Consider the following 16,834-nt stretch of genomic DNA (forward strand, 5'->3'; position numbering starts at 1 on the left):
TGCAAAATGTGCAAAGACATGATTAAAAATCTTTGATCTTTTAATCAAAAGAGTAAGCAATATTAATTCATTTTGGCAAGTGTGATACATATACTCTATTGTAATACTATTTTGCATTTGAGATTACCACACTACAATAATTTCTTCATTAATGAAGGTTTGCTGCTATGTGATTTCACTGTAGCTCTAGGCAATAATATCCTTTCTAGATCATTGGCTAAATTTGGTGTGACTTTATTTTATAAAATAATCATATCCTTTATAAAATATAAATTTTGCCTTCATGGCATTTGATTCTGTAAAGTTCATAGGCAGAAATATCACTGAGAACTGTGTAAACGGGGAGAGTGAAAAAATCTTCCAATTGAATAAGAAATAAGCTTCAAATTCAAAAGCCCACTGTATTTCTGTTGGTATTAATTTTGTGACGCAAGAAAGGAAAAAAACCTTCCAAATCTTATTACTGTCCCATTATTAATGGGGATAGATTTATAATAAATAATTATAACACAAAGAAGGATTCACATTACTGTTGCAACAAAAGAAGGGGCATGCTAATTGTTCCTAGAAGGATCCTGGAAGACTTTATGGAAAAGATATCAGTCAGTTCAGTCACTCAGTCATATCCGACTCTTTGTGACCCCATGGACTGCAAGTACGCCCAGCTTCCCTGTCCATCACCAACTCCCAAATCTTGCTCAGACTCATGTCCATTGAGTCGGTGATGCCCTCCAACCATCTCGTCCTCTGTCATCCCCTTCTCTTCCTGCCTTTAATCTTTTCCAGCATCAGGGTCTTTTCCAATGAGTCAGTTCTTCACATCAGGTGGCCGAAGTATAGGAGTTTCAGCTTCAGCATCAGTCCTTCCAATAAATATTCAGGACTGATTTCCTTTAAGATTGACTGGTTGGATCTCTTTGCAGTCCAAGAGACTCTCGAGAGTCTTCTCCAACACCACAGTTCAAAAGCATCAATTCTTCGGCACTCAGGTTTCTTTAGCCTCCAACTCTCACATCCATACATGACCACTGGAAAAACCAGAGCTCTGACTAGATGGGCCTTTGTTGCCAAAGTAAAGTCTCTGCTTTTTAATATGTTTTCTAGGTTGGTCATAGTCTTTCTTCCAAGGAACATGTGTCTTTTAATTTCATGGCTGCAGTCACCATCTGCAGTGATTTTGGAGCCCCCCCAAAATAAAGTCTGTCACTATTTCCATTGTTTCCTCATCTATTTGCCATGAAGTGATGGAACCAGATGCCATGATCTTAGTTTTCTGAACACTGAGTTTTAAGCCAACTTTTTCACTCTCCTTTTTTACTTTCATCAAGAGGCTCTTTAGTTCTTCTTCGCTTTCTGCCATAAGGGTGGTGTCATCTGTATATCGGAGGTTATTGATATTGCTCCTGGAAATCTTGATTCCAGCTTGTGCTTCATCCAGTCTGGCATTTTGCATGATATACTTTGCATATAATTTAAATAAGCACGGTGACAAGACAACCTTGACATACTCCTTTCCATATTTGGAACCAGTCTGTTGTTCCATGTCCAGTTCTAACTGTTGCTTCCTGACCTGCATACAGATTTCTCAGGAGGCAGGTCAGATGGTCTGGTATTCCCATCTCTTGAAGAATTTTCCACAGTTTGTTGTGATCTACATAGTCAAAGGCTTTTTTCTAAGGAAAAGACATAATTTGAATTAATCTCTGACAAATGGGCAGAATCAGGAAGTGGAGAGGAAAGGAGAGATGTGGAGTAGGATGGAAAAAGCATAGAGTCTTGAATGCTCATCTAAATGGTGAATCTTTACTCTGTGATAAATAGAAAGCTACCAGATTTTGAGCTCAAAAGTAATATGATTCAGAGTTACGAGGCATACTCTGATGGAACTGTGAAGGGTACACAAGATTAAAGGAAGAATATGGTGGCAAAACCAGTTGTGAAGTTACTTCAGTGATGAGTTTATTTGTCTGTCCGCTGACTTGTCACAGGCATCTCCAGGCCAGGCGCCATGTTTTCCATAATGTGATACTCCCTGGGTCACACATATGTAACAGGCGCTGCTGAATGCATGTGGGAAAGCGGGTGGGTTCCTGTACTATGCAAATGGCTGTGGGAAGGCAAAGAGATGAAACGGACACAACAGAACTGAGGAGGTGACACTGTACAGAGGTGTTATCTGGTTGGATGTAGATGCTGAGGATGTAGATGCTGAGGAAGACAAAGAAATAAAATCCTTACATGATTTACCCTGATAAAAATTTACTGAGTACTTACTATGTGCCCCAGTGTGATAGATCTTAAACATATAAATGTATTTTAATATTTTGTCCCTACTGTCAAAAAACTAGGGATGACATAAAGTGAATAGATAAATAATATATACAAATAAAATAATATGCAATAATATTTTACAAAATAATGTGTAAACAAAGTTTACAAATTACAAAGAAAAGTAATTGTGTCTGGGGAGAAGGAGGGAAGACTCCATGGAGCAAATGGTGGTGGCGGTTGAGCAGGACTTTGGAGAATAAATAGGAGTTTTCAAGGTAAAGAGGTGCAGAGCCTATCTCACACAGAGGAATTAAAATTTTTAAGTACGTGGAGGTCTCAAAAAACTTCTCCCCCCATGTGTGTGTTTGGATGTGTGCATATGTGTTTAAGTATTTTGCAAAAGCAACAGGGAACTGGGAACTAATGGGAAATGAGATTGGAGAGGTGGGCAGGGGATAAAAATCTCTGCATTGCAAGCTAAAGAGCATGAACTTTAGATGGGAGTCAGTTAAGCTATTAAGCTGTGTGTCAGCTGGTAGATCTACCCATCAGAAAAGAGCACTTGGGAAGCATGTTGATGAAACCTTGGTGAATGGATTGGCAGGAGGGGAGAGAAGGTGGGTAGGTGTGAGGAGAGAATGGTAACGGCAGAGTCTATTGGGTGGAAGCAGGTTGGATGAAAGATTGTGAAGTCTCAGATAGTGATGAGAGAAGGATAGGTAGAATGAAATAAAGAAATATTCAGGTAATAACATTGGACAAAATCAGTGACATGGGATGTGAAACAACCAACTCTGAGGTAGAGTTGTGCCACTAAATGAAGAGTCCATTTGGGGTACGCAGCATCTGAAGCATCTCTGGCAATACCCAGGGGGATATTTCTGTGAGCAGAGAAATTTATGTCTGTGACTTAGGGGTAATATCAGTGCTAGTGCTCAAGTTACATATTCAGAAGGAGGATGACACTACTGGCCAAAGTATGGAATACAATTTAGAAATACACAACAATTAACAATTGCAACTGTTAATACAATTTTTTGTAATTTTTAATACAACAATTATAATTTTTGTTGTTGTTGCATTTGATTAGCTGGTGGAATAACCATGTGGATATGTCCCTATGGAGTTCAGAAGTATGATACTTCCATATTGTGAAATACTTTGAAGCCTTTTAAAGGATTAGATAGCTCCATATGTATCAATTGGGCTTCCTGGCAGCTCAAATGGTAAAGAATCTGCTTGCAATGTGGGAGACCTGAGTTTGATCCCTGGGTTGGAAAGATCTCCTGGAGGAGGTCATGGTAATCCACTCTAGTATTCTTGCCTGGAGAATCCTCATGGACAGAGGAGCCTGGTGGGCTACAGTTCATAGGGTTGTAAAGAATCAGACATGACTGAGCACCTAAGCACAGCACATATGCATCAATTAGGAACGATATTCATGATTTGTTGTAAAGAAAAAAATGCAAGTTGTAGAACAATATTTAATATGATTCAAATTCCATAACAAAATAGACATGAAAATACATATATGTATGAATATATTAAAGACAGAAAAGTAACATACATACACACATATAGACAGATATAAATATACAGAAAAAAATGTATGGGGGGAAGACAACTAATATTTTACTGTATAGTCCATTGCATTCTTTGTATTGTTATAATGCACATTTATCGCTTCTAAGTTCTTTTCAGGGTTTTAAAAAAAAAAAGGCTGTGAAAAAAATAAGATTGTCAAGTGATCATATAGAGGAAGCAAAGAAAAGTGTCAAAGGCAGGAACTTGAGAAATGCTCTAAGCACAAATATAATTTGAGAGTCAGAGAGAAAGGGGGAAAAGAGGACTGAAAGATACCTGAGGTTTAATAGTCAAGGGAAGAGTGCTTAACTAGGTGGTGCTGAAGACTTCAAAAAAAACGTGGACAGAATGATGACCTGAAGGTGGCAAATGGGGTTGGGAGATTGGCAAGTTTTGATTAAGCAGTGTTTTGAGAGCAGGGTCAGATTGCATTTGGTGAAGCATGAGATTAAAATGAGGACATAGGGATAGCAGGGCAGTGAGTTACCAAGGAGAGCATCTCAGGCAAAGGGAAACTAGAGCGTGCTTGTCATCCAAGGCGGGAGAGGCAGTGTTCTGATAAAGGCTGAAAACATGAGGGAGAGGGAGTACCTGTGCCAGTTCATCATATATAATTAAATTTCTTTTAGAAAGGAAGTAATACTGTATACACTTTCATATTTGAGGACGGGACAAAGTATGCTTTTCTTCACAGAATCTCATCTAAGGGCTTTTACAACTATTTTTTCAATTCCCAACATTGCCATTTTTCAGACAAAAACAGGAACCGGAAAGAAATGGCTGGCAATCAGTCTGTGGTCTGACACATGCTGCTGGCTCAGACAGCTAGAGTATATGTTGTCTTGATTCTCATGAAATGCAGTCTTCTGACGTTGGATCAAACAACTTTAATCGTTCAAAGTGACAGTAAGTGTTAGAATAAACCACAACATCTGAACCGTTGGCAGTGATATAACTCCACCCAAAGGTCGGTTCTAAGACAGCCTTGTGAACACTGCTATTGCATGTACCATAGACTTCTTTGGTAAGAGGTTATTTTTCTGCAAGTTGTTCACATCTTGACTACATGTATCCAGACATGCACACATGAGATCAATAAAAACAGCCATTTGTATATATATATATATATATTTGGTAATTCATGCAAGACAAATTTTAGTTCTTAGACGGTTTCCTTCTTCATAATCCATCAGAAACCTATCAACACTGTCATTAATTTAAAAGTTTAAATGTTGACAGCTTTAAAAAAGGGAAACCTATAGAGTATCACTCTTATGACAGATGGTAGAGTAGAAAAGCAAAAAACGCATTCTAAATCTAACTATGCACAATTTTAAAATTATCTGTGAAACAAAATTTAGATGATTTGCCATTTGGGATTATGCATAGTGCTGGTAGAAGGTTGACTATATTTAATACAAAGGTATCTTATCAAATTTCCTCCCTAAAAAAAATCAATTGTACCTCATGACCTTGGATTACAAGACTATAGAATGTACAAGCTGCTGCCACAGCAGCATTTGGTATACATTTAGCTATGAGAAAATGACCCTCCCCCCCAAAAAAATTGTATAAATTTCCTGATGGACATTTTCCATGGTAGTCTCATATATGGTTGGAGTTTAGAGTGTATAATTGCATAAAGAAATAAAATGGATAAGATAGAGTGGGCAGGTTATGGAAAGCATTGCATGAAATATTTATTATTTCAGGGTTTAGTCAGGTACTGCTTACCAAGTTTAAGATTGCAGACCTCCTCTCCTCTGCTGCTATTGAACCTGTTTTTTTGTTTGTTTGTTTGGTCTCTGCCAAGCAGCACATGGGATCTTCTTTTTTGGAACAAGGATTGAACTTGTGCCCCCTGCATTGGAAGCACAGAGTTGTTGTTGTTTTTAAGATTTTTTGACGTGGAATATTTTTAGTCTTTATTGAATTTGTTACAATGTTGTTTCTGTTTTTATGTTTTGGTTTTTTGGCCACAAGGCATATGGGATCCTAGTTCCCCTACCAGGGATTGAACCTGTACCCCCTGCATTGGAAGGCAAAGTTTTAACCACTGGACCGTGAGGGAAGTCCCTGTGATTATTTATATTGACACATTTGTTTTATTATTTACAGTTATCATTCATGGCACTGTCTCTTACTCCCAGATTATGGGCAATATGAAGAGCAGGGAAAATATCTTTGTTCTCATATCATTTTATCCCAGAGCCTAACATAGTGATTGAGCTCAGTAAGTGCTCAAAGGAATAAACGAACAGAACAATGTGTGAGTGTGTGAACACAAGTGATATGTATACACAAGACTATGAAAAGTGGCTTTAAAACAAAGACGTGCTTCTGGATAAAATTGACCAAGTTGCACTCTGGACTCTCTCCCATGACTCTCCTTTTTTTTTTTTTCCTTGAAATTAAACTGATACTCATTTTGGCATTGCCTAAAATGTCCTTATCTTTAGTCCCAAAAGCAATGTGGACCACAAGGGCCAGCACTGAGGCATGGTCCAGGGGTCAAAGGATCATGCAGTGGTGTAATCTCTTGGAAAAGCATGGAGAGGTTAAAATAAGTTCTATAAAGGCAAACACTGAGATTTGGAACTGAACCAAGACCATTGCTAAGACTTTGAGACAAGCTGGAGGCTAGAAATGGGAGCTAAAGGCAGTTTGCATTCTAGATAAAGGAAATAAGGTAACAAGAATTAGGGAGAGCAAGAAAGAAGAGGGCCCAGAACTTGAGGTGTGATGAGGGCTGATTTCCTGAAGTTCCTCCCCTTGGGTGCAGCCACATGACTGGGGTAACAGGCATAATAGGGTCAGGATGAATGTGTACTTTATCAACTTCTAGAGTCTGCTAAGGGCTTCATTTTCATCCAGGGGTTTCATTCAGTGAGGCATGCTTCATTCCTTTATTAAAGAAACATGTTTTGCTGCCTATGGTATACCAGTCACTAAATGAATGTGGTGAGAAAACACAACTGTGAATGAGCCACGGTCCCTGCTCCCAATCTGAAAGGAAAAACAGACTCATGAACGGATAATGAAAGTAAGCGGTCTAGAGAAGCATGTACAAGTGTTAGGGAGTTCAGAGGAAATGCTGGAGTGTAGCTGGGGATAGTGATGGCTGGCATGGGAAGATCTTCAGGAAAAATTCAATGAAACAAAGTCTGGAAGGCTGGAGTAGAAGTTTAGCAGTCAAACTAAGAGAACAGGAGTAATAGAAGCAGGTAGAAAAATTAACTAATTAAAAATCAGCACCATAAAAACCTGAGGCACATGAAAAATCAGGATATACTGAGATCAGGTTGTTCAGGTGAGATGGGAAGAAGCGATGGGATACATGGCTGGAACTGTGACCATGGCCTCAACCAGAAAGCCTGTGGGACCTAGAAAAATTAATGAAAACTGGCAGATAAGTTCAGTGGTGAGAAATGCAGATGTCCGGAATTTGAACCAAGACACTGGTAAGAGGGGATGAAGAGAAGGTCATAGATTTGAAAAGCAGTTTGGAGGAAGACTGGACAGAATTTGGTGACATGACTGCATGCTGGGGTGAAGTATGGGATAATCATATTTGAGTCCAGGGTTTTTGGTTTGGGAAAACACGAGACGTAGCAAGTGTGGAAGAGATGAGTTTGGTTTTAGACATGTCGAGTTAAGAGTTCAAAATTCATTATGTCCAAAATTAAACTCATGGATATGGAAAACCATATGAGGAGGCCATTGGTAGTTGAAAATATGATTGTGTCATGACCTGAATGAAACACCTTTCTCTACTTCTGCCAAGATCAAGGATGCGTTCTGGGCTTTTTATTCTGAGAAGCTCATGTAACCCATAACTTACTCACAAATGTTCATTATGTATTTGCTATTCAATGAGAGTACACAGGGTTTTTTTTTTTTTTTTTTTCTTGTTTAATGCCTATGTCAAAATAAGAGTTTGGCTAGAGGAAGAATAAAGTCCCTTCTAATGTTCTAGTCTCTGTGTTTGGATAAAGTCTATGTCTTTAACAAAACTCTAAAACCCAAAAATAAAAGATGAAAACACACACTTTTGGTTTCCCCTAAACAAATACAAAAGACATTCTTGGTTTTTTCTTCCCAGCATTCACATCTCCAGCTTCCTTCTGGGAAATTAACTATGTGCAGTTTAAATGTCAGAACTGACACTTGGGCAACCTGGCACATGAATGAGGTTAATCCAATGCATTATCATGGGATTCTATATTTCATGAGCAATGCAAGGACAGGGTTCAAGGGCAGCATTGAGGTGACACCCTGATCAGCCCACCCAGTGATAAAGCAGTAACTGTGAGTCTGCTCCTTTTCAACTCTAGTGACCTTTTGGTTTCTACGTCCAAGCTTCCCATTCTCTAGTCTTCTGTTCGTCCTGTGAGCCTGACTGCCTCTTAATAAATCCCCTTTGCTTCAACTAGTCAGTTAGTTTCTGCCACTTTGGATAAGAAATCTGACTGAACATCAGATTAAATTAAGTCACTCAACCAAAAAGAAAATACTAGATGTATTTCCTAACTAATTGAAATAACGATTACTACTAACACCATTGAATCTAGTCCAGAATCAGAAAAAACCTCACAGTGACTTTTTATGAAAAGACAACTTAGACACATTCCTTACTATCTGTCTGGTTATCCTTACAGTAAGTTGAACATAGGCAGGATTCTTTCTGGAAACACCTAAACTGGTTGAGGAGTAATTTCAGTAGTATTTTTTTTCACTTAGTTTTAAATTGTAAAAGATTTAATTATTTTCTGCAGGTAAGTATCTGAATAGGAAAGATATCTTATTCTTATTGCTTTGGTAGCATGTACTGAGTGCTTATTGTGGCAAAGCAATGTGCTAGATGTTGAAAGAGTTTTCTCTTTCATTATTTTATATTTTAAAGAATTGAGCACATTAATGCTTCCATAGTAAGTTCCTGTCCTTGTGGAGCTTATATTCTAATGAGAAAGACAGGGGAAAAACAATAAAAACCATAACAGTAAGTTATAGTATGTACTATGAAGTACACAGACTAGTGGCTGAGATGGTGACCTGTAATGAGACCTACCTTATATACGGCAGCCAGAGACAGCTTCCCCAAGGATAGGGTCGATATGCCAAGACCTAGAGGATGACAAGGGGCTGCCATTACACAGTGGAAAAGCTCATCCTGGTGTCATTAATTACACACTGTGGGGATTTGGGCAATTTATTTAACCTCTCTGTGTCTTTGTTTCCTCATCCGTAAAATATGGAACACGATAGTACCTGTTCCATACTGCTGTTGTGAGGATTAAATGTATGCATATAGAAGGTACCTAGAACAGTCTCTCGTGTGTAGCAAGCACAAAACAAATAGCAGTTATTTCTACTATCCCAAAAAAGAAGGCTGGCACATGCAAAAACCTGAGGCAAGAAAGATCTTTACAGACTAATTAAACTGAAATAAGACTAGTGAAATAAGGTAGCATCATGACTCAATGGACCTGAACTTGAGCAAACTCTGGAAGATAGTGGAGAACAGGGAAGCCTGACATGCTACAGTCCACAGGGTCATAAAGAGTCAACACAACTGAGTGACTGAGCAACAACAAAGACTAATGTGGCTAGAGCAGAGAAGGCAAAGAGGTGAGTGCCCAAGTTGAGGCTAGAAACATAGACGATCAGATCAGGCCGAGCCTTGCGGTTCATAGGAAAGAGTCTGGATACTTTTCTTAATGAAAAGGGAAGCCACTGAAGAATTTAAGCAGGAGATTGATGTTATTTAAGTTTTAAGATGATCCCTTCAACTGCTGTATGGAGAATAGATTGGAGGGGGAAAGGAGTCAAGGTGGGACATGATGGTGGCCAGGCTTAGGTGGAAGGAGTGGAAAAGAAGAGAGCGGTTGCAAGATATACTTTGGAGGCACTTGGCAGTATTTGTAAATTAACTGAATCTAAGTGGGGGAGGGAGAAAAAAGGGAGAAGGCCAAGGCCAGGCTGCCACATACAGTTGGACAGCATGTTCAGTAAGTGTGCCGAGCTGACAAGGGCACATGGGAGCTGACATCCAACACTTAGTTCATAAAATCCTGTCCCCTGGCATGTGCCCTTGGAAACAGTGCCTTTTTCTGATTTCTACAAAGGCAATACACAGGCTGGAGGCAGTCTCACCCTTTAATTCTGGCTTGGTATTAGATAAATGATATTACCACTGACAGAAATGAGGGATTCATTTTCTGTATCAGTTATAAGATTCTTCAGATTTCCGTATTTTTTCTTTCTTTACTTTCAGTAAATTATGTTTTCCTAGACATTTGTCCATTCCATCTAAATTTTCAGATTTATTGACAAAGTTGTTCATAATAATAATAATAAGGACAATGATATCCTCTTCCTATCCCTTTAAAACCTGCATTTGTGTCTTCTCTCTTTCTTGGTCAGTCTATTCAGAGGCTTATATCAGAGAATCAGCTTTGGGGAGTGACTGTTAATGGTACAGGGTCTCTTTCTGGGGTGATGAAAGTGTTCTGAAATTAAATACTAGTGAGGGTGTACAACTGTGAATATACTAAAAACCACTGAATTGTATCCTAAAAAGATACATTTTATGCATTTGAACTGTATATTCACTTGTTATTTTATGTATATGTATTATGTTTTGTGTGCATATATATGTATATGTATACACACAGAAAATAACACAACCAGTATAACCTGTATAACCAGTAACCTGTATAAGTAATAGTGAAGTTTACAGTACTTGACTACATCAAGGCTTCCAGTGAAATTATTTGTCTTAGTTTTTGTACACTATAATGTTCTTCTGGGGCTTCCCATTCTTTTTATCATATAGTTTTTGACAAATTAACCATCGTTAGTATTGCCAGGAAGGTAAGATTCAATAATATATGATTTCTTTAATCTTTCAAATTTTAAATAATGACCAGTAGTTTCCAGAGATTACTGGTACATGTTTTATTCATAGAGACCAAATGAATCTAAGAAAAGTAGGTCACAGAACACAATCTAATTCAAACTTGGCACTAAATGATGCAATGTTTTTTCTTCACATAATCATGATGTTCTAATCATTCTATGATTCTGACCTTTAAGTCAGTGGGTAGTCTATTATTACTTAGTAGCTGCTGAATCCAGAGTCAACATTTTGGAGCTAAAGAATGCCCATCCTCTTTCAAAACTCTTTGGCTTACAAAAAGCTGAGCCCAGCTAAAAACTCTTGCCAAGGTTTAGTTATTTCATGCATATGAACTAAATAACAAACAGAATACAATTAGCAGAGGGTAAAAAAAAATAGAGACTACACTTCTTTTCTAACATATTAAAAACATTAAATATATTAAACATTTTTAAAAACTACCTTCAAGAATATTATATTCTCAAGAAACTATAAATCAAATTTTTTTCTATTTCTCAAAATGTTATACTTTCTTTTTTCTGTAGATAGTAGGCCAAAATAAAATCTAAGTCAAATTAGAAATTTTAAAAATTCAAATAACGGAGTATCTGTTCTATCTACAGGCTACCAATAAGAGAGATTTTTTTGCTTCTCAAAGATATATAATGCATAAATTTAAAAGGTAAAATAAAGGACAGAAATGGTACGGACCTAACAGAAGCAGAAGATATTAAGAAGAGGTGGCAAGAATACACAGAAGAACTGTACAAAAAAGATCTTCATGACCCAGATAATCATGATGGTGTGACCACTCACCTAGAGCCAGACATCCTGGAATGTGAAGTCAACTGGGCCTTAGGAAGCATCACCATGAACAAAGCTAGTGGAGGTGATGGAATTCCAGTTGAGCTATTTCAAATCCTAAAAGATGATGCTGTCAAAGTGCTGCACTCAATATGCCAGCAAATTTGGAAAACTCAGCAGTGGCCACAGGACTGGAAAAGGTCAGTTTTCATTCCAATCCCAAAGAAAGGCAATCCCAAAGAATGCTCAAACTACCGCACCATTGCACTCATCTCACACGCTAGTAAAGTGATGCTTAAAATTCTCTAAGTAAGGCTTCAGCAACACATGAACCATGAACTTCCAGATGTTCAAGCTGGTTTTAGAAAAGGCAGAGGAACCAGAGATCAAATTGCCAACATCTGCTGGATCATCGAAAAAGCAAGAGAGTTCTAGAAAAACGTCTATTTCTGCTTTATTGACTATGCCAAAGCCTTTGACTGTGTGGATCACAATAAACTGTGGAAAATTCTGAAAGAGATGGGAATACCAGACCACCTGACATGCCTCTTGAGAAAACTGTATGTAGGTCAGGAAGCAACTGTTAGAGCTGGACATGGAACAACAGACTGGTTTCAACTCAGGAAAGGAGTATGTCAAGGTTGTATATTGTCACCCTGCTTATTTAACTTATATGCAGAGTACATCATGAGAAACACTGGGCTGGAGGAAGCACAGCTGGAATCAATATTGCCGGGAGAATATCAATAACCTCAGATATGCAGATGACACCATCCTTATGGCAGAAAGTGAAGAAGAACTAAAGAGTCTCTTGATGAAAGTGAAAGAGGAGAGTGAAAAGTTGGCTTACAGCTCAACATTCAGAAAGCTAAGATCATGGCATCTGGTCCCATCACTTCATGGCAAATAGATGGGGAAACAGTGGAAACAGTGGCTGACTTTATTTTGGGGGGGCTTCAAAATCACTGCAGATGGTGATTGCAGCCATGAAATTAAAAGACGCTTACTCCTTGGAAGGAAAGTTATGACCAACCTAGATAGCATATTAAAGAGCAGAGACATTACTTTGCCAACAAAGGTCCGTCTAGTCAAGGCTATGCTTTTTCCAGTAGTCATGTATGGATGTGAGAGTTGGGCTATAAAGAAAGCTGAGCACTGAAGTATTGATGTTTTTGAACCATGGTGCTGGAGAAGACTCTTGAGAGTCCTTTGGACTGCAAGGAGATCAAACCAGTCCATCCTAAAGGAGATCAGTCCTGGGTGTTCATTGGAAGGGCTGATGTTGAAGCTAAAACTCCAATACCACCTGATGCAAAGAGCTGACTCATTTGAAAACACCCTGATGCTGGGAAAGATTGAGGGCAGGAGGAGAAGCGGACGACAGAGGATGAGATGGTTGGAAGGCATCACTGACTCAATGATCATGGGTTTGGGTAGACTCCGGGAGTTTGTGATGGACACAGAGGCCTGGCATGCTGCAGTTCATGGGGTCGCAAAGAATAGGACACAACTGAGTGACTGAACTGAACTGAACTGATAGAATTTCCAATGTACTGGCAATGTTCTTTTTCTCAAGCTGAGAAGTGGATGTCTGGATGCTCACTATGCATATATTTATTTACATACATAATTGTACATGTCTTTACATGCTTCTGAATTTAACCAAAAAATGAAAAGGAAAGAACGAGGGTAAATCTATATGGATTAATATAGTAAGATGTATGTGATATATTAAGAAAAAAAACATAAGAGACCATAAAGCCTATTACAAATGGCATAATCCTTATTTTATGGGAAAAAATTATCATGTATGTATGCATTTGGACATATCACATGCTTATATAAAAACCATGGAGAATATGTAACAAACCTCTGGAGAATGGGATTATAAGGATAATTTTGGGAGGAACAGTGTGGCATTGGAGAGATTTCATATCTTTTCTATGATGGTATATATATATATATATATATATACCTTTCATATCTTTTCTATGATGGTGTGTATATATATATATATATGGTATATACACATGTGTACATATAGGTTTGTATATATACACACACGTACGTATATATTTACTTCTATAGGTTTCAATTGACAAATAAAATCTTGCCCAAGACAGTTTAGCAAGCAAAACAAGAGATCAAATTTGACTACATTCCACTAAACATTTATACAGCTATAGAAAGTGAACTATATAGTAAAAATTGTCCCATATGCTTGGTGAGGAATAGTTTATAGAAAAGTTTAAGGCACTGTGTTTAAAACTATGTTTCTCACATTGTAGTTAGAGAAATGAAATCATTTAATCAACAACAGCTGATCTATTTTTATATAAAATTTATAGTAAAGAATCTGAATTCAACTGTTTTAGAAATGTTGTTCTTGTTCAGTTGCCAAGTCATGTCCAACTCTTTGCGATCACATGGAATATAACACGCCAGGCTTCCCTGTCCTTCACCATCCCCTGGAGTTTGCCCAAGTTCATGTCCACTGAATTGGTGATGCCATCCAACCATCTCATCCTTTGTCACTCCTTCCTATAAAACATTAAAAATTTTTCCCAAATAGTAATGAAAAGAAAATACTTATTTAATTATATTTAAGTTCTAAGCATGATTCTAAGTGTTTTATGTATTAATTCAATTATTACAACTAATTATTATAATTATATATATTTTATAGATGAGATACAGAGAGGTTAAATAATTTGACAAAGGTTGCACAACTTGTAAGTATCAGAACCAGGATTTAAACTCAGGCATTTTGATTCTAATTTTCCACCATTCTATATTGTCTCTTAAAGAATTTTAACTAAAACCTAATATTCATTATTAAATGATATATTGTAGCACTGAAGTATGTTTTGTGTCTACCTCCATGAGATACATGAAAACATTTTGAAAAATATAGAACATTATAAAATGCAAAATATTAAGGTTGTAAAGCTTTAGTTACTATCTGCCTCTCCATAATTCAAAGATTCTTATGCTTTGGATCTACAGTAGATTATATGGAATGTTACGCTTGTCAAGACAAAATTTGTTTTTGAAGGAAATAGTATACTATTACAGTATAAATAGTATTTTGAGATACTGATCATAACTTTCTTATTTACTTCACAGACTAATATGAATTGCCCCAACAATTGTGTTTATACATTCCAGTGCCAAGGAGCTATAGAGCTAGTTAAGTCATAGTTTATCTATTGAAATTTATTCTGTGTTAATAGATAAAAGTTTGAGAGCAAATGATACCGTACAGTGTTTTTTTTCCAAAAAATTAATATTCACTTTAGAGTATGGAAAACATTTTTTAAAAATTCTAGAGAATAATTACAACACTGCATATAAGGAAGGATTAAAATGAGTGTTATAAGACACATGAGGTATATAACAGTTCAGAGAAGGTAGAAACTGTTGGATTATGAAATAATTGCAGAAGTTTTTATGCCTAATGAAGTTGGGGCTGCAAGGGAGCGAAAGAATCAAGAGTTCATAAAAGAGGATACTTTACTTTTGGTTTTTAACAAATTAAATATAATTATGACTTTACTTTGCCTACTTTCTTAGAATTGTTGAAAAATCACTGTAATTCTGGAGGTACATTTCGGAAAAAATATAATAGTGAAACGGTTGCTGGTTTTTTTAAACTATTCATGTGATAATGTTTTTCTAACATTATCACATGAATAGTTCTTCCTTTTTTTTTAATCCAAGCCAATTAAATGATGAAAATCCCTTCTTTTGTAATTCTTTTAGCATTAATTACTAGAACTTAATTACTGTTTCTCTGATTTTAGTTAGACAAGCCCAAACAAACATATAGACCAATTGGCTACTAGTTATTACATATATATTTTACTAATGAAAAATGTAGAGGTCACTGATAGGTCAAAGTTTATTTGGTAACATTCAGGACTTCAACCTTTCATTTCAAAGCTTTACCACACTCAGGTTATCATAGCTTGGAAATATGAAAGTGAAAACACTAGGAATCTGAACTCTCAAATCAATAGTGGGATGCAGCAAAAGAGCGGGGGGCTACAATAGTTACATCTCCCAATCCTCTGAAAAGCAAATGTAATTTATACCAGGAAAAGTCATTTAAGTAAAATGTTACACGCTGTAAAAAAGGAAAAGGAAGTTGTATAAGAATTGGCTATTAAAGAACATTCAGTTAGAGGCAACTCTAATGATGGAACTGCCAGGAAGTGGTTTAAAATATCTCCTTTAAAAAAAAATAGTACAGCAACTAGTTTTATTATCCTTAATAAATTCCCTGGGCCTTATTTATATTTACCCAGAGATCTATGAATGCTTAAATTTACAGATATTCTTAAAAGAGCTCCCATCCTTCCTATTACATGGTGGGAAAAGAGTGGGTGTTATGTCACATTGTGGGTAGGAAAGGGTAGGACAGCGCAAGAGGTAGGTTTTGGTGCCAACAGACTGAGAACTTGTCCCAGAATTAATGCCTGGAAGGAATCCAAGCTTGCAGTAATCAACATTCAGTCCCTATTCCACACAAGCAAAAAGGAGCAAACTATGCAATAAGAAAATCAGACAAATTAAAAAAGAAACTATTAGAGACCCCCCAAAAATGGTTTCTTTTTAAAGTGCATTGGAGAAAGTAGTCAAGGTCATATTATTTTAAAACATAGATTATCCTTCTGATAATCTAAGGCTATAGCAAAAGCAATATGGAGCAGTTACCTAAACAATTACATAGGAAGTGGAGCAAAATATTGTTCACTAAGGTTGTGTCAGGAAACTGAATAATACTGAAATTTAAGTTCACTGGGGCATGAACCCAAATGCAAACTACACACTAAAAAATTCAGCTTGACCTAACTATGAAGCTGCAATCAGCAACTGGGTTTTTTTAATGCATGTGGATTTTTCTTTTTTTTCTTTTTGCATGTGGATTTTTCAATCAGACTCATATTGCTTTGGTCAATTAAAGGATTCCTTGATTTTTTTTTTTTTAATTGGAAATGATACATCTTTACCCATTAGCTAGGTCAAGAGTATAGGTAATTGGTACTACTGTTTTCTTGAACCAAGAGAGTGTTTTAGATCAGATATCTTTATTTACTCTTTCTTCCAATGTCTCCTTCTTCCTAGAGGAAGAGAGAAACAGTACCATACTAATATACAAAAATCTTTTCTGATGTTCATGCTCCCTCTCAGTTGTGCAGATATGGATGTGAAAGGACATTCTATGGTCTGCAATGAAGATGAAATAGATCATTTATTAAACTTGGTTAATAAAAT

The 16,834-nt window shown here is 36.9% G+C and overlaps 1 long non-coding RNA gene across 8 annotated transcripts in view; it reads right to left on the reverse strand.

Annotated features, from left to right (window-relative positions):
- The window catches only part of LOC122436628, a 120,110-nt gene that overhangs the window by 35,385 nt on the left and 67,891 nt on the right, over nucleotides 1-16,834 (reverse strand). For 4 of the 8 annotated variants that reach the window (XR_006268058.1, XR_006268059.1, XR_006268056.1 and 1 more), the window contains 2 exons: nucleotides 8,924-8,979; nucleotides 5,590-5,716 (listed from right to left, as the gene is read on the reverse strand). This is a non-coding gene — a long non-coding RNA (uncharacterized LOC122436628). The remainder of the gene's footprint in view (nucleotides 1-5,589; nucleotides 5,717-8,923; nucleotides 8,980-16,834) is intronic. The other 4 variants (XR_006268060.1, XR_006268057.1, XR_006268062.1 and 1 more) reach the window with 1 other exon arrangement.

This window comes from Cervus canadensis, chromosome 2 (genome assembly GCF_019320065.1).
Source record: "Cervus canadensis isolate Bull #8, Minnesota chromosome 2, ASM1932006v1, whole genome shotgun sequence".
Classification (NCBI taxonomy): domain Eukaryota; kingdom Metazoa; phylum Chordata; class Mammalia; order Artiodactyla; family Cervidae; genus Cervus; species Cervus canadensis.